This window comes from Rana temporaria, chromosome 1 (genome assembly GCF_905171775.1).
Source record: "Rana temporaria chromosome 1, aRanTem1.1, whole genome shotgun sequence".
NCBI classification, from domain to species: domain Eukaryota; kingdom Metazoa; phylum Chordata; class Amphibia; order Anura; family Ranidae; genus Rana; species Rana temporaria.
The window spans coordinates 75,883,963-75,904,554 of NC_053489.1; the positions used below are offsets into that span (position 1 = coordinate 75,883,963).

General features: G+C 49.6%; 18 non-coding genes and 3 pseudogenes across 18 annotated transcripts; all 21 read left to right on the forward strand.

The window, feature by feature from the left end:
- Positions 1 to 519: 519 nt before the first annotated feature.
- LOC120925514 lies at positions 520 to 683 on the forward strand. Its single transcript, XR_005746767.1, has one exon. It is a non-coding gene; the product is annotated as a U1 spliceosomal RNA (small nuclear RNA).
- Positions 684 to 1,241: 558 nt separating this feature from the next.
- On the forward strand, positions 1,242 to 1,405 carry LOC120925515. The gene has a single exon (XR_005746768.1). It is a non-coding gene; the product is annotated as a U1 spliceosomal RNA (small nuclear RNA).
- Positions 1,406 to 1,960: 555 nt separating this feature from the next.
- Positions 1,961 to 2,116, forward strand: LOC120925636. The gene has a single exon (XR_005746862.1). It is a non-coding gene; the product is annotated as a U1 spliceosomal RNA (small nuclear RNA).
- A 1,177-nt stretch (positions 2,117 to 3,293) lies between these two features.
- LOC120925607 lies at positions 3,294 to 3,431 on the forward strand (annotated as a pseudogene).
- Positions 3,432 to 3,986: 555 nt separating this feature from the next.
- Positions 3,987 to 4,150, forward strand: LOC120925516. Its single transcript, XR_005746769.1, has one exon. It is a non-coding gene; the product is annotated as a U1 spliceosomal RNA (small nuclear RNA).
- A 555-nt stretch (positions 4,151 to 4,705) lies between these two features.
- LOC120925517 lies at positions 4,706 to 4,869 on the forward strand. Its single transcript, XR_005746770.1, has one exon. It is a non-coding gene; the product is annotated as a U1 spliceosomal RNA (small nuclear RNA).
- Positions 4,870 to 5,424: 555 nt separating this feature from the next.
- LOC120925518 lies at positions 5,425 to 5,588 on the forward strand. Its single transcript, XR_005746771.1, has one exon. It is a non-coding gene; the product is annotated as a U1 spliceosomal RNA (small nuclear RNA).
- Positions 5,589 to 6,143: 555 nt separating this feature from the next.
- Positions 6,144 to 6,307, forward strand: LOC120925519. Its single transcript, XR_005746772.1, has one exon. It is a non-coding gene; the product is annotated as a U1 spliceosomal RNA (small nuclear RNA).
- A 555-nt stretch (positions 6,308 to 6,862) lies between these two features.
- Positions 6,863 to 7,026, forward strand: LOC120925520. Its single transcript, XR_005746773.1, has one exon. It is a non-coding gene; the product is annotated as a U1 spliceosomal RNA (small nuclear RNA).
- Positions 7,027 to 7,584: 558 nt separating this feature from the next.
- Positions 7,585 to 7,748, forward strand: LOC120925521. Its single transcript, XR_005746774.1, has one exon. It is a non-coding gene; the product is annotated as a U1 spliceosomal RNA (small nuclear RNA).
- A 558-nt stretch (positions 7,749 to 8,306) lies between these two features.
- On the forward strand, positions 8,307 to 8,470 carry LOC120925522. Its single transcript, XR_005746775.1, has one exon. It is a non-coding gene; the product is annotated as a U1 spliceosomal RNA (small nuclear RNA).
- Positions 8,471 to 9,028: 558 nt separating this feature from the next.
- Positions 9,029 to 9,192, forward strand: LOC120925523. The gene has a single exon (XR_005746776.1). It is a non-coding gene; the product is annotated as a U1 spliceosomal RNA (small nuclear RNA).
- A 553-nt stretch (positions 9,193 to 9,745) lies between these two features.
- Positions 9,746 to 9,904, forward strand: LOC120925649. Its single transcript, XR_005746869.1, has one exon. It is a non-coding gene; the product is annotated as a U1 spliceosomal RNA (small nuclear RNA).
- A 1,177-nt stretch (positions 9,905 to 11,081) lies between these two features.
- On the forward strand, positions 11,082 to 11,219 carry LOC120925608 (annotated as a pseudogene).
- A 553-nt stretch (positions 11,220 to 11,772) lies between these two features.
- Positions 11,773 to 11,936, forward strand: LOC120925524. The gene has a single exon (XR_005746777.1). It is a non-coding gene; the product is annotated as a U1 spliceosomal RNA (small nuclear RNA).
- Positions 11,937 to 12,491: 555 nt separating this feature from the next.
- On the forward strand, positions 12,492 to 12,655 carry LOC120925525. The gene has a single exon (XR_005746778.1). It is a non-coding gene; the product is annotated as a U1 spliceosomal RNA (small nuclear RNA).
- Positions 12,656 to 13,213: 558 nt separating this feature from the next.
- LOC120925526 lies at positions 13,214 to 13,377 on the forward strand. The gene has a single exon (XR_005746779.1). It is a non-coding gene; the product is annotated as a U1 spliceosomal RNA (small nuclear RNA).
- A 558-nt stretch (positions 13,378 to 13,935) lies between these two features.
- On the forward strand, positions 13,936 to 14,099 carry LOC120925527. Its single transcript, XR_005746780.1, has one exon. It is a non-coding gene; the product is annotated as a U1 spliceosomal RNA (small nuclear RNA).
- A 558-nt stretch (positions 14,100 to 14,657) lies between these two features.
- LOC120925528 lies at positions 14,658 to 14,821 on the forward strand. The gene has a single exon (XR_005746781.1). It is a non-coding gene; the product is annotated as a U1 spliceosomal RNA (small nuclear RNA).
- Positions 14,822 to 15,376: 555 nt separating this feature from the next.
- LOC120925529 lies at positions 15,377 to 15,540 on the forward strand. The gene has a single exon (XR_005746782.1). It is a non-coding gene; the product is annotated as a U1 spliceosomal RNA (small nuclear RNA).
- Positions 15,541 to 16,095: 555 nt separating this feature from the next.
- Positions 16,096 to 16,212, forward strand: LOC120925729 (annotated as a pseudogene).
- The last annotated feature ends 4,380 nt before the right edge of the window (positions 16,213 to 20,592 follow it).

Consider the following 20,592-nt stretch of genomic DNA (forward strand, 5'->3'; position numbering starts at 1 on the left):
AAAAACAAGCAGCAACAAAAACATACTTTGCCGTGTTTCTTTATTTCCCTGCTGTTTCTTTTCTCAGGTGTTTCTGCGGCCTTCTACAATAATTCATCACTGCTGTTCCCCACTTGTTGTCCTGGATCCATCCCATGTATCTCTTCGATGCTGCATGCTTCCATATCCCTTCGCAGCAGGCCTCGTTTCTCAGAAGGAAATCTGCATTGTGTGTGTGTGTGTGTGTGTGTGTGTGTCTGAACACTTCATTTCCGCCCCTCCTCTATGCAAATTTATGTGCTGCTGCTGCTGCAGTGTCGCCTGGGAAGACTGCCTGATAGCCCTGGCGTCCATGAAGACATTTCAGAGGCCTCCTCCCCAGGTACAGACAGTTTCCTGTTCAAAAGTGGCGGCGGCGGCGAGCGTGGAAAAGCTCTGATTGAGGCTAGTTGACCAGCCAGCAAGCACCCAGAAAGCCCCTCCATAACCAGGAAGAGATGTTCCCCTGACCGGGGGCTGCTAGAGTGACGCTTCCAACTCATACTTACCTGGCAGGGGAGACACCATGATCATGAAGGTGGTTCTCCCAGGGCGAGGCTCGGCCATTGCACTCCGGCTGTGCTGACCCCTGCGATTTCCCCAAATGCGGGAAACTCGACTGCATAATTTGTGGTAGTGGGGGACTGCGTTCGCGCTTTCCCCTGATTTTTCCTGGTTGAAAGATAGATTTGAAGAAAGAAGAAAAACAAGCAGCAACAAAAACATACTTTGCCGTGTTTCTTTATTTCCCTGCTGTTTCTTTTCTCAGGTGTTTCTGCGGCCTTCTACAATAATTCATCACTGCTGTTCCCCACTTGTTGTCCTGGATCCATCCCATGTATCTCTTCGATGCTGCATGCTTCCATATCCCTTCGCAGCAGGCCTCGTTTCTCAGAAGGAAATCTGCATTGTGTGTGTGTGTGTGTGTGTGTGTGTGTGTCTGAACACTTCATTTCCGCCCCTCCTCTATGCAAATTTATGTGCTGCTGCTGCTGCAGTGTCGCCTGGGAAGACTGCCTGATAGCCCTGGCGTCCATGAAGACATTTCAGAGGCCTCCTCCCCAGGTACAGACAGTTTCCTGTTCAAAAGTGGCGGCGGCGACGAGCGTGGAAAAGCTCTGATTGAGGCTAGTTGACCAGCCAGCAAGCACCCAGAAAGCCCCTCCATAACCAGGAAGAGATGTTCCCCTGACCGGGGGCTGCTAGAGTGACGCTTCCAACTCATACTTACCTGGCAGGGGAGACACCATGATCATGAAGGTGGTTCTCCCAGGGCGAGGCTCGGCCATTGCACTCCGGCTGTGCTGACCCCTGCGATTTCCCCAAATGCGGGAAACTCGACTGCATAATTTGTGGTAGTGGGGGACTGCGTTCGCGCTTTCCCCTGATTTTTCCTGGTTGAAAGATAGATTTGAAGAAAGAAGAAAAACAAGCAGCAACAAAAACATACTTTGCCGTGTTTCTTTATTTCCCTGCTGTTTCTTTTCTCAGGTGTTTCTGCGGCCTTCTACAATAATTCATCACTGCTGTTCCCCACTTGTTGTCCTGGATCCATCCCATGTATCTCTTCGATGCTGCATGCTTCCATATCCCTTCGCAGCAGGCCTCGTTTCTCAGAAGGAAATCTGCATTGTGTGTGTGTGTGTGTGTGTGTGTGTGTGTCTGAACACTTCATTTCCGCCCCTCCTCTATGCAAATTTATGTGCTGCTGCTGCAGTGTCGCCTGGGAAGACTGCCTGATAGCCCTGGCGTCCATGAAGACATTTCAGAGGCCTCCTCCCCAGGTACAGACAGTTTCCTGTTCAAAAGTGGCGGCGGCGACGAGCGTGGAAAAGCTCTGATTGAGGCTAGTTGACCAGCCAGCAAGCACCCAGAAAGCCCCTCCATAACCAGGAAGAGATGTTCCCCTGACCGGGGGCTGCTAGAGTGACGCTTCCAACTCATACTTACCTGGCAGGGGAGACACCATGATCATGAAGGTGGTTCTCCCAGGGCGAGGCTCGGCCATTGCACTCCGGCTGTGCTGATCGTGGTTGTCTTCCCTGCCGCTTCTCGGCCTTTTGGCTGGGACTGGGTGTGGTATCTGTCCTTATCAGTTGTCAGCGGAGCGCTGAAGCACCTCCTACATGGGGAGGGTGGATGCAATCCAATGACGTCATTGCACCTGGAAGGATGGTTTCAGCAGGGACTACGCCGTGCTGCCCGACAGAATACTGGGGGCCGGCCCATGGTTGAGTCTGAGCCATCTGGAAGGGTGCTCCTGGTGAGGATGGGTGCTGTGCTTGGTCTTGGTCTTTTTGCCGAGTTCTAGTCTGGCCTTCTGGCTGGCTGGTGTAAGTGCTATCTCTGTCGGCGATCCGGTTGGAGGAGCTGGTAATGCCCTGTGGTAGGACAGGGCAGAGCCATGCAAATCCGCTGGGTTGACGGAGGGTCTGGAGGGGCTAGTATTGGTGGAGGCTGCTAACTGGAGCGGCAGTTCTCCCCAAGAAAACCTTGAAGGGCTCTCTAGCTGACGGGGGTGGAGGGCTGCACTGGCCAGTCGGGGGGTCGGATATGGAACGAAAAGCCTATGGTGCATGTGCCCCTGGAGTGGCAGTCCAGGGGTATCTGAAGATCACTGTGTGTGAGGGACACATTGATTGAAGGATACCACGGTCACTGCACCAGATACACGCTTTTTTTTAGCACCTGCCTCCTGGGCCGGGCCTTTTGGCTAGGACCGGAGGAATTTTTTATTCCTGGCCGGAGGGCCTGGTCATTGTTTCACCACAATGGCCACTTCTTTCACTCTCCTCTCCACTATCCCTTCCCCCACTTTATTTTATTTAAGCCTGTGTTTGTCACTTTTTTGTCTTTTTTTGTTGTGCACGTTTTGTCTCACTGTGTGATTAGTAGGGTGCGGGTCCTCGGGCCAGCCCTGAACGTCTTGGGAGTGGGTGGACATGGCCTTCTGGCTTAGTTCGCCTGCTCTCATGGGGTCTCCCTTCGGGGGAGCCCCACCTAGTACTGGGAGGGTTCTGTTTCGGCAGTCCCTCCGAGGAAGTTGGGTCCGTGTCGGCTTCGGTTGCTCGGACCACAGTACCTCAGTCCCCGTCTGGAGCCTAACGCCCCGGGGGATCAGGGTTATGGGTCCCTCTTCACAGGAGGACCACTTGACGTTGCACCCGTCTGCACGTTTTTGTGAACACTCTTTATGTGTGTGCACATTTTTTCTGCACCGGGTGGAGTTTTTTGGGTGTGTTCACACGCCATAGGCTTTTCAAAAAAAAAAAAAAAAAAAAAAAAGGTGGTTCTCCCAGGGCGAGGCTCGGCCATTGCACTCCGGCTGTGCTGACCCCTGCGATTTCCCCAAATGCGGGAAACTCGACTGCATAATTTGTGGTAGTGGGGGACTGCGTTCGCGCTTTCCCCTGATTTTTCCTGGTTGAAAGATAGATTTGAAGAAAGAAGAAAAACAAGCAGCAACAAAAACATACTTTGCCGTGTTTCTTTATTTCCCTGCTGTTTCTTTTCTCAGGTGTTTCTGCGGCCTTCTACAATAATTCATCACTGCTGTTCCCCACTTGTTGTCCTGGATCCATCCCATGTATCTCTTCGATGCTGCATGCTTCCATATCCCTTCGCAGCAGGCCTCGTTTCTCAGAAGGAAATCTGCATTGTGTGTGTGTGTGTGTGTGTGTGTGTGTGTCTGAACACTTCATTTCCGCCCCTCCTCTATGCAAATTTATGTGCTGCTGCTGCAGTGTCGCCTGGGAAGACTGCCTGATAGCCCTGGCGTCCATGAAGACATTTCAGAGGCCTCCTCCCCAGGTACAGACAGTTTCCTGTTCAAAAGTGGCGGCGGCGACGAGCGTGGAAAAGCTCTGATTGAGGCTAGTTGACCAGCCAGCAAGCACCCAGAAAGCCCCTCCATAACCAGGAAGAGATGTTCCCCTGACCGGGGGCTGCTAGAGTGACGCTTCCAACTCATACTTACCTGGCAGGGGAGACACCATGATCATGAAGGTGGTTCTCCCAGGGCGAGGCTCGGCCATTGCACTCCGGCTGTGCTGACCCCTGCGATTTCCCCAAATGCGGGAAACTCGACTGCATAATTTGTGGTAGTGGGGGACTGCGTTCGCGCTTTCCCCTGATTTTTCCTGGTTGAAAGATAGATTTGAAGAAAGAAGAAAAACAAGCAGCAACAAAAACATACTTTGCCGTGTTTCTTTATTTCCCTGCTGTTTCTTTTCTCAGGTGTTTCTGCGGCCTTCTACAATAATTCATCACTGCTGTTCCCCACTTGTTGTCCTGGATCCATCCCATGTATCTCTTCGATGCTGCATGCTTCCATATCCCTTCGCAGCAGGCCTCGTTTCTCAGAAGGAAATCTGCATTGTGTGTGTGTGTGTGTGTGTGTGTGTGTGTCTGAACACTTCATTTCCGCCCCTCCTCTATGCAAATTTATGTGCTGCTGCTGCAGTGTCGCCTGGGAAGACTGCCTGATAGCCCTGGCGTCCATGAAGACATTTCAGAGGCCTCCTCCCCAGGTACAGACAGTTTCCTGTTCAAAAGTGGCGGCGGCGACGAGCGTGGAAAAGCTCTGATTGAGGCTAGTTGACCAGCCAGCAAGCACCCAGAAAGCCCCTCCATAACCAGGAAGAGATGTTCCCCTGACCGGGGGCTGCTAGAGTGACGCTTCCAACTCATACTTACCTGGCAGGGGAGACACCATGATCATGAAGGTGGTTCTCCCAGGGCGAGGCTCGGCCATTGCACTCCGGCTGTGCTGACCCCTGCGATTTCCCCAAATGCGGGAAACTCGACTGCATAATTTGTGGTAGTGGGGGACTGCGTTCGCGCTTTCCCCTGATTTTTCCTGGTTGAAAGATAGATTTGAAGAAAGAAGAAAAACAAGCAGCAACAAAAACATACTTTGCCGTGTTTCTTTATTTCCCTGCTGTTTCTTTTCTCAGGTGTTTCTGCGGCCTTCTACAATAATTCATCACTGCTGTTCCCCACTTGTTGTCCTGGATCCATCCCATGTATCTCTTCGATGCTGCATGCTTCCATATCCCTTCGCAGCAGGCCTCGTTTCTCAGAAGGAAATCTGCATTGTGTGTGTGTGTGTGTGTGTGTGTGTGTGTCTGAACACTTCATTTCCGCCCCTCCTCTATGCAAATTTATGTGCTGCTGCTGCAGTGTCGCCTGGGAAGACTGCCTGATAGCCCTGGCGTCCATGAAGACATTTCAGAGGCCTCCTCCCCAGGTACAGACAGTTTCCTGTTCAAAAGTGGCGGCGGCGACGAGCGTGGAAAAGCTCTGATTGAGGCTAGTTGACCAGCCAGCAAGCACCCAGAAAGCCCCTCCATAACCAGGAAGAGATGTTCCCCTGACCGGGGGCTGCTAGAGTGACGCTTCCAACTCATACTTACCTGGCAGGGGAGACACCATGATCATGAAGGTGGTTCTCCCAGGGCGAGGCTCGGCCATTGCACTCCGGCTGTGCTGACCCCTGCGATTTCCCCAAATGCGGGAAACTCGACTGCATAATTTGTGGTAGTGGGGGACTGCGTTCGCGCTTTCCCCTGATTTTTCCTGGTTGAAAGATAGATTTGAAGAAAGAAGAAAAACAAGCAGCAACAAAAACATACTTTGCCGTGTTTCTTTATTTCCCTGCTGTTTCTTTTCTCAGGTGTTTCTGCGGCCTTCTACAATAATTCATCACTGCTGTTCCCCACTTGTTGTCCTGGATCCATCCCATGTATCTCTTCGATGCTGCATGCTTCCATATCCCTTCGCAGCAGGCCTCGTTTCTCAGAAGGAAATCTGCATTGTGTGTGTGTGTGTGTGTGTGTGTGTGTGTGTGAACACTTCATTTCCGCCCCTCCTCTATGCAAATTTATGTGCTGCTGCTGCAGTGTCGCCTGGGAAGACTGCCTGATAGCCCTGGCGTCCATGAAGACATTTCAGAGGCCTCCTCCCCAGGTACAGACAGTTTCCTGTTCAAAAGTGGCGGCGGCGACGAGCGTGGAAAAGCTCTGATTGAGGCTAGTTGACCAGCCAGCAAGCACCCAGAAAGCCCCTCCATAACCAGGAAGAGATGTTCCCCTGACCGGGGGCTGCTAGAGTGACGCTTCCAACTCATACTTACCTGGCAGGGGAGACACCATGATCATGAAGGTGGTTCTCCCAGGGCGAGGCTCGGCCATTGCACTCCGGCTGTGCTGACCCCTGCGATTTCCCCAAATGCGGGAAACTCGACTGCATAATTTGTGGTAGTGGGGGACTGCGTTCGCGCTTTCCCCTGATTTTTCCTGGTTGAAAGATAGATTTGAAGAAAGAAGAAAAACAAGCAGCAACAAAAACATACTTTGCCGTGTTTCTTTATTTCCCTGCTGTTTCTTTTCTCAGGTGTTTCTGCGGCCTTCTACAATAATTCATCACTGCTGTTCCCCACTTGTTGTCCTGGATCCATCCCATGTATCTCTTCGATGCTGCATGCTTCCATATCCCTTCGCAGCAGGCCTCGTTTCTCAGAAGGAAATCTGCATTGTGTGTGTGTGTGTGTGTGTGTGTGTGTGTGTGAACACTTCATTTCCGCCCCTCCTCTATGCAAATTTATGTGCTGCTGCTGCAGTGTCGCCTGGGAAGACTGCCTGATAGCCCTGGCGTCCATGAAGACATTTCAGAGGCCTCCTCCCCAGGTACAGACAGTTTCCTGTTCAAAAGTGGCGGCGGCGACGAGCGTGGAAAAGCTCTGATTGAGGCTAGTTGACCAGCCAGCAAGCACCCAGAAAGCCCCTCCATAACCAGGAAGAGATGTTCCCCTGACCGGGGGCTGCTAGAGTGACGCTTCCAACTCATACTTACCTGGCAGGGGAGACACCATGATCATGAAGGTGGTTCTCCCAGGGCGAGGCTCGGCCATTGCACTCCGGCTGTGCTGACCCCTGCGATTTCCCCAAATGCGGGAAACTCGACTGCATAATTTGTGGTAGTGGGGGACTGCGTTCGCGCTTTCCCCTGATTTTTCCTGGTTGAAAGATAGATTTGAAGAAAGAAGAAAAACAAGCAGCAACAAAAACATACTTTGCCGTGTTTCTTTATTTCCCTGCTGTTTCTTTTCTCAGGTGTTTCTGCGGCCTTCTACAATAATTCATCACTGCTGTTCCCCACTTGTTGTCCTGGATCCATCCCATGTATCTCTTCGATGCTGCATGCTTCCATATCCCTTCGCAGCAGGCCTCGTTTCTCAGAAGGAAATCTGCATTGTGTGTGTGTGTGTGTGTGTGTGTGTGTGTGTGAACACTTCATTTCCGCCCCTCCTCTATGCAAATTTATGTGCTGCTGCTGCTGCAGTGTCGCCTGGGAAGACTGCCTGATAGCCCTGGCGTCCATGAAGACATTTCAGAGGCCTCCTCCCCAGGTACAGACAGTTTCCTGTTCAAAAGTGGCGGCGGCGACGAGCGTGGAAAAGCTCTGATTGAGGCTAGTTGACCAGCCAGCAAGCACCCAGAAAGCCCCTCCATAACCAGGAAGAGATGTTCCCCTGACCGGGGGCTGCTAGAGTGACGCTTCCAACTCATACTTACCTGGCAGGGGAGACACCATGATCATGAAGGTGGTTCTCCCAGGGCGAGGCTCGGCCATTGCACTCCGGCTGTGCTGACCCCTGCGATTTCCCCAAATGCGGGAAACTCGACTGCATAATTTGTGGTAGTGGGGGACTGCGTTCGCGCTTTCCCCTGATTTTTCCTGGTTGAAAGATAGATTTGAAGAAAGAAGAAAAACAAGCAGCAACAAAAACATACTTTGCCGTGTTTCTTTATTTCCCTGCTGTTTCTTTTCTCAGGTGTTTCTGCGGCCTTCTACAATAATTCATCACTGCTGTTCCCCACTTGTTGTCCTGGATCCATCCCATGTATCTCTTCGATGCTGCATGCTTCCATATCCCTTCGCAGCAGGCCTCGTTTCTCAGAAGGAAATCTGCATTGTGTGTGTGTGTGTGTGTGTGTGTGTGTGTGTGAACACTTCATTTCCGCCCCTCCTCTATGCAAATTTATGTGCTGCTGCTGCTGCAGTGTCGCCTGGGAAGACTGCCTGATAGCCCTGGCGTCCATGAAGACATTTCAGAGGCCTCCTCCCCAGGTACAGACAGTTTCCTGTTCAAAAGTGGCGGCGGCGACGAGCGTGGAAAAGCTCTGATTGAGGCTAGTTGACCAGCCAGCAAGCACCCAGAAAGCCCCTCCATAACCAGGAAGAGATGTTCCCCTGACCGGGGGCTGCTAGAGTGACGCTTCCAACTCATACTTACCTGGCAGGGGAGACACCATGATCATGAAGGTGGTTCTCCCAGGGCGAGGCTCGGCCATTGCACTCCGGCTGTGCTGACCCCTGCGATTTCCCCAAATGCGGGAAACTCGACTGCATAATTTGTGGTAGTGGGGGACTGCGTTCGCGCTTTCCCCTGATTTTTCCTGGTTGAAAGATAGATTTGAAGAAAGAAGAAAAACAAGCAGCAACAAAAACATACTTTGCCGTGTTTCTTTATTTCCCTGCTGTTTCTTTTCTCAGGTGTTTCTGCGGCCTTCTACAATAATTCATCACTGCTGTTCCCCACTTGTTGTCCTGGATCCATCCCATGTATCTCTTCGATGCTGCATGCTTCCATATCCCTTCGCAGCAGGCCTCGTTTCTCAGAAGGAAATCTGCATTGTGTGTGTGTGTGTGTGTGTGTGTGTGTGTGTGAACACTTCATTTCCGCCCCTCCTCTATGCAAATTTATGTGCTGCTGCTGCTGCAGTGTCGCCTGGGAAGACTGCCTGATAGCCCTGGCGTCCATGAAGACATTTCAGAGGCCTCCTCCCCAGGTACAGACAGTTTCCTGTTCAAAAGTGGCGGCGGCGACGAGCGTGGAAAAGCTCTGATTGAGGCTAGTTGACCAGCCAGCAAGCACCCAGAAAGCCCCTCCATAACCAGGAAGAGATGTTCCCCTGACCGGGGGCTGCTAGAGTGACGCTTCCAACTCATACTTACCTGGCAGGGGAGACACCATGATCATGAAGGTGGTTCTCCCAGGGCGAGGCTCGGCCATTGCACTCCGGCTGTGCTGACCCCTGCGATTTCCCCAAATGCGGGAAACTCGACTGCATAATTTGTGGTAGTGGGGGACTGCGTTCGCGCTTTCCCCTGATTTTTCCTGGTTGAAAGATAGATTTGAAGAAAGAAGAAAAACAAGCAGCAACAAAAACATACTTTGCCGTGTTTCTTTATTTCCCTGCTGTTTCTTTTCTCAGGTGTTTCTGCGGCCTTCTACAATAATTCATCACTGCTGTTCCCCACTTGTTGTCCTGGATCCATCCCATGTATCTCTTCGATGCTGCATGCTTCCATATCCCTTCGCAGCAGGCCTCGTTTCTCAGAAGGAAATCTGCATTGTGTGTGTGTGTGTGTGTGTGTGTGTGTCTGAACACTTCATTTCCGCCCCTCCTCTATGCAAATTTATGTGCTGCTGCTGCAGTGTCGCCTGGGAAGACTGCCTGATAGCCCTGGCGTCCATGAAGACATTTCAGAGGCCTCCTCCCCAGGTACAGACAGTTTCCTGTTCAAAAGTGGCGGCGGCGACGAGCGTGGAAAAGCTCTGATTGAGGCTAGTTGACCAGCCAGCAAGCACCCAGAAAGCCCCTCCATAACCAGGAAGAGATGTTCCCCTGACCGGGGGCTGCTAGAGTGACGCTTCCAACTCATACTTACCTGGCAGGGGAGACACCATGATCATGAAGGTGGTTCTCCCAGGGCGAGGCACAGCTATTGCACACTCTAGGCTGTGCTGATCGTGGTTGTCTTCCCTGCCGCTTCTCGGCCTTTTGGCTAGGACTGGGTGTGGTATCTGTCCTCATCAGTTGTCAGCGGAGCGCTGAAGCACCTCCTACATGGGGAGGGTGGATGCAATCCAATGACGTCATTGCACCTGGAAGGATGGTTTCAGCAGGGACTACGCTGTGCTGCTCGACAGAATACTGGGGGCCGGCCCATGGTTGAGTCTGAGCCATCTGGAAGGGTGCTCCTGGTGGGGATGGGTACTGCGCTTGGTCTTGGTCTTTTTGCCGAGTTCTAGTCTGGCCTTCTGGCTGGCTGGTGTAAGTGCTATCCCTGTCAGCGATCCGGTTGGAGGAGCTGGTAATGCCCTGTGGTAAGACGGGGTAGAACCATGCAAATCCGCTGGGTTGACGGAGGGTCTGGAGGGGCTAGTATTGGTGGAGGCTGCTAACTGGAGCGGCAGTTCTCCCCAAGAAAACCTTGAAGGGCTCTCTAGCTGACGGGGGTGGAGGGCTGCACTGGCCAGTCGGGGGGTCAGATATGGAACGAAAAGCCTATGGTGCATGTGCCCCTGGAGTGGCAGTCCAGGGGTATCTGAAGATCACTGTGTGTGAGGGACACATTGATTGAAGGATACCACGGTCACTGCACCAGATACACGCTTTTTTTAGCACCTGCCTCCTGGGCCGGGCCTTTTGGCTAGGACCGGAGGAATTTTTTATTCCTGGCCGGAGGGCCTGGTCATTGTTTCACCACAATGGCCACTTCTTTCACTCTCCTCTCCACTATCCCTTCCCCCACTTTATTTTATTTAAGCCTGTGTTTGTCACTTTTTTGTCTTTTTTTGTTGTGCACGTTTTGTCACTGTGTGATTAGTAGGGTGCGGGTCCTCGGGCCAGCCCTGAACGTCTTGGGAGTGGGTGGATATGGCCTTCTGGCTTAGTTCGCCTGCTCTCATGGGGTCTCCCTTCGGGGGAGCCCCACCTAGTACTGGGAGGGTTCTGTTTCGGCAGTCCCTCCGAGGAAGTTGGGTCCGTGTCGGCTTCGGTTGCTCGGACCACAGTACCTCAGTCCCCGTCTGGAGCCTAACGCCCCGGGGGATCAGGGTTATGGGTCCCTCTTCACAGGAGGACCACTTGACGTTGCACCCGTCTGCACGTTTTTGTGAACACTCTTTATGTGTGTGCACATTTTTTCTGCACCGGGTGGAGTTTTTTGGGTGTGTTCACACGCCATAGGCTTTTCAAAAAAAAAAAAAAAAAAAAAAAAAAAGGTGGTTCTCCCAGGGCGAGGCTCGGCCATTGCACTCCGGCTGTGCTGACCCCTGCGATTTCCCCAAATGCGGGAAACTCGACTGCATAATTTGTGGTAGTGGGGGACTGCGTTCGCGCTTTCCCCTGATTTTTCCTGGTTGAAAGATAGATTTGAAGAAAGAAGAAAAACAAGCAGCAACAAAAACATACTTTGCCGTGTTTCTTTATTTCCCTGCTGTTTCTTTTCTCAGGTGTTTCTGCGGCCTTCTACAATAATTCATCACTGCTGTTCCCCACTTGTTGTCCTGGATCCATCCCATGTATCTCTTCGATGCTGCATGCTTCCATATCCCTTCGCAGCAGGCCTCGTTTCTCAGAAGGAAATCTGCATTGTGTGTGTGTGTGTGTGTGTGTGTGTGTCTGAACACTTCATTTCCGCCCCTCCTCTATGCAAATTTATGTGCTGCTGCTGCAGTGTCGCCTGGGAAGACTGCCTGATAGCCCTGGCGTCCATGAAGACATTTCAGAGGCCTCCTCCCCAGGTACAGACAGTTTCCTGTTCAAAAGTGGCGGCGGCGACGAGCGTGGAAAAGCTCTGATTGAGGCTAGTTGACCAGCCAGCAAGCACCCAGAAAGCCCCTCCATAACCAGGAAGAGATGTTCCCCTGACCGGGGGCTGCTAGAGTGACGCTTCCAACTCATACTTACCTGGCAGGGGAGACACCATGATCATGAAGGTGGTTCTCCCAGGGCGAGGCTCGGCCATTGCACTCCGGCTGTGCTGACCCCTGCGATTTCCCCAAATGCGGGAAACTCGACTGCATAATTTGTGGTAGTGGGGGACTGCGTTCGCGCTTTCCCCTGATTTTTCCTGGTTGAAAGATAGATTTGAAGAAAGAAGAAAAACAAGCAGCAACAAAAACATACTTTGCCGTGTTTCTTTATTTCCCTGCTGTTTCTTTTCTCAGGTGTTTCTGCGGCCTTCTACAATAATTCATCACTGCTGTTCCCCACTTGTTGTCCTGGATCCATCCCATGTATCTCTTCGATGCTGCATGCTTCCATATCCCTTCGCAGCAGGCCTCGTTTCTCAGAAGGAAATCTGCATTGTGTGTGTGTGTGTGTGTGTGTGTGTGTGTCTGAACACTTCATTTCCGCCCCTCCTCTATGCAAATTTATGTGCTGCTGCTGCAGTGTCGCCTGGGAAGACTGCCTGATAGCCCTGGCGTCCATGAAGACATTTCAGAGGCCTCCTCCCCAGGTACAGACAGTTTCCTGTTCAAAAGTGGCGGCGGCGACGAGCGTGGAAAAGCTCTGATTGAGGCTAGTTGACCAGCCAGCAAGCACCCAGAAAGCCCCTCCATAACCAGGAAGAGATGTTCCCCTGACCGGGGGCTGCTAGAGTGACGCTTCCAACTCATACTTACCTGGCAGGGGAGACACCATGATCATGAAGGTGGTTCTCCCAGGGCGAGGCTCGGCCATTGCACTCCGGCTGTGCTGACCCCTGCGATTTCCCCAAATGCGGGAAACTCGACTGCATAATTTGTGGTAGTGGGGGACTGCGTTCGCGCTTTCCCCTGATTTTTCCTGGTTGAAAGATAGATTTGAAGAAAGAAGAAAAACAAGCAGCAACAAAAACATACTTTGCCGTGTTTCTTTATTTCCCTGCTGTTTCTTTTCTCAGGTGTTTCTGCGGCCTTCTACAATAATTCATCACTGCTGTTCCCCACTTGTTGTCCTGGATCCATCCCATGTATCTCTTCGATGCTGCATGCTTCCATATCCCTTCGCAGCAGGCCTCGTTTCTCAGAAGGAAATCTGCATTGTGTGTGTGTGTGTGTGTGTGTGTGTGTGTCTGAACACTTCATTTCCGCCCCTCCTCTATGCAAATTTATGTGCTGCTGCTGCTGCAGTGTCGCCTGGGAAGACTGCCTGATAGCCCTGGCGTCCATGAAGACATTTCAGAGGCCTCCTCCCCAGGTACAGACAGTTTCCTGTTCAAAAGTGGCGGCGGCGACGAGCGTGGAAAAGCTCTGATTGAGGCTAGTTGACCAGCCAGCAAGCACCCAGAAAGCCCCTCCATAACCAGGAAGAGATGTTCCCCTGACCGGGGGCTGCTAGAGTGACGCTTCCAACTCATACTTACCTGGCAGGGGAGACACCATGATCATGAAGGTGGTTCTCCCAGGGCGAGGCTCGGCCATTGCACTCCGGCTGTGCTGACCCCTGCGATTTCCCCAAATGCGGGAAACTCGACTGCATAATTTGTGGTAGTGGGGGACTGCGTTCGCGCTTTCCCCTGATTTTTCCTGGTTGAAAGATAGATTTGAAGAAAGAAGAAAAACAAGCAGCAACAAAAACATACTTTGCCGTGTTTCTTTATTTCCCTGCTGTTTCTTTTCTCAGGTGTTTCTGCGGCCTTCTACAATAATTCATCACTGCTGTTCCCCACTTGTTGTCCTGGATCCATCCCATGTATCTCTTCGATGCTGCATGCTTCCATATCCCTTCGCAGCAGGCCTCGTTTCTCAGAAGGAAATCTGCATTGTGTGTGTGTGTGTGTGTGTGTGTGTGTGTCTGAACACTTCATTTCCGCCCCTCCTCTATGCAAATTTATGTGCTGCTGCTGCTGCAGTGTCGCCTGGGAAGACTGCCTGATAGCCCTGGCGTCCATGAAGACATTTCAGAGGCCTCCTCCCCAGGTACAGACAGTTTCCTGTTCAAAAGTGGCGGCGGCGACGAGCGTGGAAAAGCTCTGATTGAGGCTAGTTGACCAGCCAGCAAGCACCCAGAAAGCCCCTCCATAACCAGGAAGAGATGTTCCCCTGACCGGGGGCTGCTAGAGTGACGCTTCCAACTCATACTTACCTGGCAGGGGAGACACCATGATCATGAAGGTGGTTCTCCCAGGGCGAGGCTCGGCCATTGCACTCCGGCTGTGCTGACCCCTGCGATTTCCCCAAATGCGGGAAACTCGACTGCATAATTTGTGGTAGTGGGGGACTGCGTTCGCGCTTTCCCCTGATTTTTCCTGGTTGAAAGATAGATTTGAAGAAAGAAGAAAAACAAGCAGCAACAAAAACATACTTTGCCGTGTTTCTTTATTTCCCTGCTGTTTCTTTTCTCAGGTGTTTCTGCGGCCTTCTACAATAATTCATCACTGCTGTTCCCCACTTGTTGTCCTGGATCCATCCCATGTATCTCTTCGATGCTGCATGCTTCCATATCCCTTCGCAGCAGGCCTCGTTTCTCAGAAGGAAATCTGCATTGTGTGTGTGTGTGTGTGTGTGTGTGTGTGTCTGAACACTTCATTTCCGCCCCTCCTCTATGCAAATTTATGTGCTGCTGCTGCTGCAGTGTCGCCTGGGAAGACTGCCTGATAGCCCTGGCGTCCATGAAGACATTTCAGAGGCCTCCTCCCCAGGTACAGACAGTTTCCTGTTCAAAAGTGGCGGCGGCGACGAGCGTGGAAAAGCTCTGATTGAGGCTAGTTGACCAGCCAGCAAGCACCCAGAAAGCCCCTCCATAACCAGGAAGAGATGTTCCCCTGACCGGGGGCTGCTAGAGTGACGCTTCCAACTCATACTTACCTGGCAGGGGAGACACCATGATCATGAAGGTGGTTCTCCCAGGGCGAGGCTCGGCCATTGCACTCCGGCTGTGCTGACCCCTGCGATTTCCCCAAATGCGGGAAACTCGACTGCATAATTTGTGGTAGTGGGGGACTGCGTTCGCGCTTTCCCCTGATTTTTCCTGGTTGAAAGATAGATTTGAAGAAAGAAGAAAAACAAGCAGCAACAAAAACATACTTTGCCGTGTTTCTTTATTTCCCTGCTGTTTCTTTTCTCAGGTGTTTCTGCGGCCTTCTACAATAATTCATCACTGCTGTTCCCCACTTGTTGTCCTGGATCCATCCCATGTATCTCTTCGATGCTGCATGCTTCCATATCCCTTCGCAGCAGGCCTCGTTTCTCAGAAGGAAATCTGCATTGTGTGTGTGTGTGTGTGTGTGTGTGTGTGTCTGAACACTTCATTTCCGCCCCTCCTCTATGCAAATTTATGTGCTGCTGCTGCAGTGTCGCCTGGGAAGACTGCCTGATAGCCCTGGCGTCCATGAAGACATTTCAGAGGCCTCCTCCCCAGGTACAGACAGTTTCCTGTTCAAAAGTGGCGGCGGCGACGAGCGTGGAAAAGCTCTGATTGAGGCTAGTTGACCAGCCAGCAAGCACCCAGAAAGCCCCTCCATAACCAGGAAGAGATGTTCCCCTGACCGGGGGCTGCTAGAGTGACGCTTCCAACTCATACTTACCTGGCAGGGGAGACACCATGATCATGAAGGTGGTTCTCCCAGGGCGAGGCTCGGCCATTGCACTCCGGCTGTGCTGACCCCTGCGATTTCCCCAAATGCGGGAAACTCGACTGCATAATTTGTGGTAGTGGGGGACTGCGTTCGCGCTTTCCCCTGATTTTTCCTGGTTGAAAGATAGATTTGAAGAAAGAAGAAAAACAAGCAGCAACAAAAACATACTTTGCCGTGTTTCTTTATTTCCCTGCTGTTTCTTTTCTCAGGTGTTTCTGCGGCCTTCTACAATAATTCATCACTGCTGTTCCCCACTTGTTGTCCTGGATCCATCCCATGTATCTCTTCGATGCTGCATGCTTCCATATCCCTTCGCAGCAGGCCTCGTTTCTCAGAAGGAAATCTGCATTGTGTGTGTGTGTGTGTGTGTGTGTGTGTGTCTGAACACTTCATTTCCGCCCCTCCTCTATGCAAATTTATGTGCTGCTGCTGCAGTGTCGCCTGGGAAGACTGCCTGATAGCCCTGGCGTCCATGAAGACATTTCAGAGGCCTCCTCCCCAGGTACAGACAGTTTCCTGTTCAAAAGTGGCGGCGGCGACGAGCGTGGAAAAGCTCTGATTGAGGCTAGTTGACCAGCCAGCAAGCACCCAGAAAGCCCCTCCATAACCAGGAAGAGATGTTCCCCTGACCGGGGGCTGCTAGAGTGACGCTTCCAACTCATACTTACCTGGCAGGGGAGACACCATGATCATGAAGGTGGTTCTCCCAGGGCCAGGACCAACATAAGGAACCCAAGATGGCTGCGAAAGGATTGGAGAGAACCCTTCGTTTCCATGTGGAACCAGCTCACATCAAGGATGTGGATGCGGATATACTGGTGGAAGAAGTCCTGATTAAAGCCTTGGAACTGGATGTACATCAAATCTACGCTGTGCAAGATTTTGCCAAGAATGGTACCTACGATGTTTCTTTCCAATGGGAATCTACCTGCTTGAACGTTTATGAGGAATGCAAGAAGAAGAAACACTTACCTGTACTCTGCTGGATCACGGTGGAGCCACTTTTCCAACTTCGAGAGATCCCACTGACAGTACATCTCTACAACCCTTTTATGGATACAAAAATGCTAAAGTTTTTTCCTATCTCGGTACTGCTCCCACATCAACGGTGAGGAGCGGCTGACACATAGGAAATCTGGAGTTTGGAATAGTAAGATCCGTTACCGTGTTCGTCTGAAAGTAGATCCGGATGCTATTGGAGGCGTTCGTCACCCTCCACCTGTGTTTTCAATTGGAGGTGATAGAGGATACCTGTTCTACCCCACCCAACCAACGTACTGCCGTACCTGTCATACCTTTGGACATACCAAAGATGCTTGTGAAAAGGGAGCCTGTTGCCGCAACTGTGGGAATCCCGGACACACAGTTGCAAGCTGCCCAAAAAGTAAGGTGTGTGATCTTTGTGGATTGGCTGGTCATCTGGTCAGAAAATGTCCACAAAACCCCAGTGCTACCCGTTCGTACGCTGGGGTGTTGAGAGGACTGAATGTACGGTCAGATGAAGAGAAGATGGAAACCACTTTACCGGAAGCTGGGGTGGAGGAGATCCCGAAATCTGCAACTTCTGAAGATGTAAATGCAGACCAAGAGGAGGAATCCCCTGGGAGGAGTGCGGACACTATACAGAAGAAGCTTGTAACTGGAGGACCTGACCAGGAGATTTTGGCAAGAGAGTACACTGATCCAAAACCACAGAGACTCAATATGAGTGCCAGGAGGAAAAGCAGGGAGACTGAATCTGGTATTCTACAGAGCACAGACAATCAGTTTGGCACTGGTGAGGGGCAACCAGGAAACCTCCCAGCCAGCCAGCAAGTGGACATACAACTAGAACATCCCAGTGCAGACTCAGCTTTAGAGGAAATGAACTCAGAGGTAATTTTTACAGTGGACACTGTCAATCATATGGAGATAGAGGGAGAGAACAATGGCCAGAGTTGGGAGGAAAGAGTGGAGGCAGAAGAGACTGAAACAAACACTTCCTTGCCTTGTGCACAGAACTCTTGTTCTAAGAACCAACTAGAAGACGATGAAGGTTCTGCATCCAAACGTCTTAGGACGGAACCTGAGTCTCCTTCTGGCCTGTCTGACATTGTGGGGGGTCTCTCCTATGTCAGCTTTCGGGGACCCTGATGCCACGGGGTCGCCTGTTAATGATTATGTAGCGTTTGATCAAGTAACTGCTTTTGAAAATGTTATACACATGAGGGGTAGTGAGGATGGAGGTGATATGTAATGATGGATGGTAGCATTAATCGATCATATCTTTTCTTTTTAATACTTGTAATGAGTTTAACGGTTACTTCTATTAATGTTAGGAGCATTGGCTCCTCTACTAGAAGAGCGGCAGTAATGCATGAGCTACAAAGTTTTAGAGCTGATATAATTTGTCTGCAAGAATGTACCATTAAGAGATATCCCAGTGAGCAGGAGTGGCCATGTGGGGAGGCGGTATGGTCACCTGCTTATGCTTCTAGGAATGAGGGAGTGGGGGTACTGATAAAAAATAGAGCTGTAAAAATTGTATCTTATGCAACTATTGTTCCTGGTAGATGTTTACAAGTTATGCTAGAGTTCTTGGGGACAAAAATACGCCTTTTTAACATTTATGCTCCTGCAGATAATAAGGAGAGAGTTGAGTTCTTAGAGGAAATATTGATGCACCTACCTGGGAAAATGCACACAATTATTGCAGGGGACTTTAATACAATTAGAGATCTGCAGGACCGAATAGGGCAAAGTGAAAGTAGGTTGGATAAGTCTTCCGCTCTACTTACACAGATAATTGAAGATCTGCACTACCGTGATGCTTGGGAAGCAGAGAAAGATGGGGAAAATAGGTATACTTTTTATGCAGATAGCGGAAGGTGTAAATCTAGGATTGATTACGTTTTGTATAGTAAGAATTTGAAACTCGTTGATTTCTCTGTAGTTGAAAACATATTTTCTGATCATAACGCAGTAAGGGCGGAATTTCAAATAGATCCTGATGCTGTCCACGGTAAAGGGTTGTGGAAACTTAATTCTAAAATGCTAGAGGACGCTAATGTAATAAGAAAATTAGAGTTTAGATTTTCTAAATGGGTGCTACGGAAAAGCGACTTCTCTAATATTTTAAACTGGTGGGACTGGTGTAAAAAACAAATTAAAAAATTCTTTCAGACTCAAAGTTGTATAATGGCGAGAGAAAGACGAGAGAAGGAGAAAAACATAAATCTGAGGCTTCAAACTTTACTTAGATTGAGGGGCATGGGCCATGATATGGAGGAAGAACTGACACAAGTGAGGATAGAGAAAAAACAATTGATTACAGAGAGAGGCAAAAGTATAATTTTCAAAGCAAAAATACAGAACTTGGAAGAAGGGGAAAAATGTACTAGATATTTTTTTAGGAAAACTTTTAAAACAAAAGATTTACTCACATCAGTAGCATCAGAACAAGGGGAAGTCAAGGGAGAAGCCATGGTATCAGCAGTTGTAAATTTTTATAAAGAACTTTTTTGTGGTCATAGGGGTGGAAGTACTGAAGAAATTACAGAGTACTGCTCTATTCTTGAGTCAAACGTATCACATGAAGGGATAGAACTTTTGTCTAGTCCAGTTACAGTAGAGGAAATCTTTGCAGTTGTGGGAAGTATGGCGGTGGGGAAAACCCCAGGGGGAGATGGTCTTCCTGTTGAATTTTATAAGATAGCCTGGAGTTTTATTGCAGATCACATCCTGGAGTTAGTACGTTATATTTTTTTAACTGGGAATATCTCGGATACAATGAGGCAGGGTTTCATCACTCTAATATATAAAAAAGGTGACAAGAGAGATCTTAAAAACTGGCGACCAATAACACTGCTTAACATAGATTACAAGGTGATTGCTAAAATAATTGCAAATCGCATTAGAGGGGTAGTGAAAGACATGGTAGGACCTGATCAGACATGTGCTGTACCAGGCAGGAGGATCTCAGATAACCTTATTCTCTTACGTGACCTGATTTATTACGCCCAAATAAATAACCAGCCAATTGTAATTGAAAGCATAGATCTGATGAAGGCGTTTGATACAGTATCGCACACTTTTCTTTTTGAAGTTATGCATAAGATGGGTATCCCTGAAAACCTCCTGTCAGTCATGAAAGGTCTTTATAGGGGAATAACAAGTAAGATTCTCATTAATGGAAAAATAAGTGAAAGCTTTATAATTAAATCGGGAGTAAGACAGGGCTGTCCTCTGTCCCCTTTGGTGTTTATAAGTGTTATTGAACCGTTATTGAAAAATGTTCAGAAAGACAAACTCTTTAGAGGAATGTTTATTCCAGGGGGTGGTGGACAAAGGGTTAAAGCCATGGCCTATATGGATGACCTTGTCTTCTTGGGACAGACACAACAAGAGCTGAATAGAGCCAATTTACATGTTAAAATCTTTTGTTCAACATCAGGAATGGCAGTTAATTGGAGTAAAAGCAGTCTATGTAGCCTGGGGAGGGAGGTTGAAGTCCAGACGGAAGGTATCCCTTTTGTGAAGGAAACAAAGGTTTTAGGCTTAACTTTTGATAGGGATTTGAAAGGTGAGACGAGTTTAAAGGACTTGTCTGCTAATATAAATAGGAAACTAAACTTATGGAAATTAAGAGAACTTACACTGTCTGGGAAAACTTTAGTTGTGAAAGCAATTATACTACCCCTGTTACTGTATACCTCACTAGTGTTTCCACCTTCAGATTTGTGGATACAAAGGATTACAAGACAAATTTTCTTGTTTTTTTGGGGCTCTAACATGGAGCGATTATCCCGATCTAAAATAATGCTGACACAAGCTAATGGTGGGTTTGATTTCCCGAATATAAGGGAATTTATACACTTGCACTACTGGTGCCTTATTATCAGAATGTTGAAAGAGGGTGATCGGACAGCAATTATGATAAGGTATTTAGCAGGTTGGTGGTTCATTAAATGGGGACTAGTTCAAAAAGATCTAACAAAACCATATGCACTAGTGGTCCCTCCATTTTACTCAATTCTGAAGAAATTTAAAGAAGTGAATCATTTGGATGAACTAGGAGAGAAGATGGGGAACAAACAATTTATCAAGAACTGGCTAAAAAGGGATGAACTGGTGTCACCTATATCGGGATTAAACTCTAGCCAGAGCAGTTTAGTGTGG